This window comes from Cyprinodon variegatus, unplaced genomic scaffold, assembly GCF_000732505.1.
Source record: "Cyprinodon variegatus isolate N-32 unplaced genomic scaffold, C_variegatus-1.0 Scaffold455, whole genome shotgun sequence".
Taxonomy (NCBI): domain Eukaryota; kingdom Metazoa; phylum Chordata; class Actinopteri; order Cyprinodontiformes; family Cyprinodontidae; genus Cyprinodon; species Cyprinodon variegatus.
In genome coordinates, this window is record NW_015150908.1 from 27,398 (window position 1) to 29,782 (window position 2,385).

Below are 2,385 nucleotides of genomic sequence, written 5' to 3' on the forward strand. Positions count from 1 at the left end.
ACTCCATACTTCAGTAGCCAACCTCCCAATGCAGCCCTCCATACAATGCCTTTTGTTCCAAAACATGTCTGCCACCCACTGGACTTGTTTTCCAGGTTTGAAGAGGTTTTTGCTTCTCATCCAGGAAGCTTTTTCAATTGAAAATGTCTGGATTAGCTTTGAGTTCCAAGCTTTATAGAGAAGCCCAACAAAGCCTTAGAAAACATGCAAATTGAACTGCAGATTGAACCAGAAGAACAGGTCCGCCCCTTAGTGATGTTGTAATGTAGAGTCGTTGCATGTTTTCTAATCTAAAACAAGGCTTTTTTGGACCTCTATATAAAGCTTGGAACTAAACACTTATCCAGACATTTTGAATTAAAAAAGCTTCCTGGATGGGAAGTGACATATCTTCAAACTTGGAAACAAAGTTTTTTTTTTAACTTTTTTTGGGAATGAGAATGACCTGGATGACTGAGAATCTTTACCAGCACAATGCCCTTTTTTGTTTAGACTTAGACAACTTTTATTTTCATTTTGTATATAAAACAAAATTTCGTTTACTGCAGCTTTTCAGACAGTACATAAACATTTCCATTCCATAAAGTGCAGCAGTGATCAAATTTAAACAGTGTGGGAGAAAAAAGATATGTTGATATGATATGGATTTTCAGAGCATTAAATATATATGGTGCATTTATTTATTAATTTTGGTTTTGTTTATCACTGCAGTGCAGGGTCTGTGACATGATTTAGAGCTTAAAAAGTCGACTCTGGTGGGACTCGAACCCACAACCTTTGAATCTCTTCCTTAGAGCTTAGCTAGAAGTCCAATGCGCTATCCATTGCGCCACAGAGCCGGCAAAGTTATGTCTTAGTCTGCTATTTTTTAGCTGTGTTTGGCAGAGCTTAACATTTCCTTATTGATCTGTATGAATGATCGGAATTAGTTATTCCAGTGTGACAGCCTAGGTAAATTGAAACTAGCCAGTTTATATTGATTTGGATTCAAATTACAGTCTTGGAATAATTCGTTTTTTTAAGCTATTGATTATTTTAACATCCCTGGCTTTTATGCTAAATAAAAGATGGACCTTGCATGTATACTTGGTGTATTTTAGATTGATAAAGAAACATGTCTCCAAATGGACTTTCTGCCAGGACTCCTTTGTCCTCTTGGCTAAGCTCTTTCTAAGTGTTTTCTAGCTAATACTGGTTCCTTGTTCTCAGTTGCTTAAAGCCAGCACAGCTTTACTGGCTGTCATGCATTGTTCTGTGGTGAGTGTTTGTATTTACCTTGGCAGACAGTTCTCTGCTTCAGGCTGATGGAACCTGGCTGTTTGGATTTAAAACAAGGCTTTGGCCTTTCCATTTGTTTCCGTCAGGGGCTGAGCTCAGATAATGAGAGGGGATTGCTGCACCAGAAGCTGGATTGGATGGATACAAATGCAGGATTTTCTCATCCCGTACAGCAACAGATATGTTTTACAGTTGAGAAGAATTCATCTGCAAAATCTAGAATATTGTAAATTCAGAGAGTTAATTTCTTTGTATTTATTCTGGTAATGCTTTGGTAAAGTGGGTAACATGCATATTTGAAAATATAAAGTATCTATGTAATTTTTAGAGTGGGCCTGAGCATGCATGAATGCTTTCCTTGCAGGACAGTCATAGCCTGGATGTCGCTCACTACTGCAGTCTCTCTTGGCAAGGACGGAAGAATGTCTCGTTCATGTCCAATAATTTTTATGTACAGAAACTTTCCATGGATAACTCTAATTTGAACTCTTTATTTCCTACATTCGAGGAACTTTTGGCGGAAAATTTTCAAACTGTCAGACACGTAAACATTTGTAACACTGATGGAAATCTATTGTCTGTTTCAGAGCTGAATTCCTCTGTCTCAGTCAGATTTATTAATCTGATACCTGTATAATAAAAACAGTTCACTCCTAAACACTTTATTTTGTAAGAAAAATGATATTATTAATATTTAAATCACTATAAACTTTTCCAGTTTTTGCAGTTTCTTCTTTTTATTTGTTCTTGATACTAACATGCCTTTTTATCCCAGTTACTAGTCTTTTTATTTTTTTTTTTGCCAGACATTGTCCTGTCTGGCAATGTGGCAATGAGAATAATTGTCTTGATGCCAAAAAGAGCCCAACAGATTTTACTTTCACAAATGGAGCAGTAGGGTAATTGCCATATTGCACCATTTGTTTCATGCATATAAGTTGCTTTATTATAATTATGCAGGGAGTTTTATAGATGATATGGACACTGCAATGTAAATAGAGCAGAAGAGGAAAAACAGAAGAAGAAAAAAAAGAGAAAAGATGAAGGAAATAGGAGATAGAAAGGAGATAATGATAGAACATTTTTAGTCTGCTTCATCACCTGTAA

The 2,385-nt window shown here is 36.2% G+C and overlaps 1 non-coding gene across 1 annotated transcript; it reads right to left on the reverse strand.

The window, feature by feature from the left end:
• Positions 1-747: 747 nt before the first annotated feature.
• trnar-ucu lies at positions 748-839 on the reverse strand. The gene is given in 2 exon segments: positions 748-783; positions 803-839. It is a non-coding gene; the product is annotated as a tRNA-Arg (tRNA).
• Between the last annotated feature and the right edge of the window lie 1,546 nt (positions 840-2,385).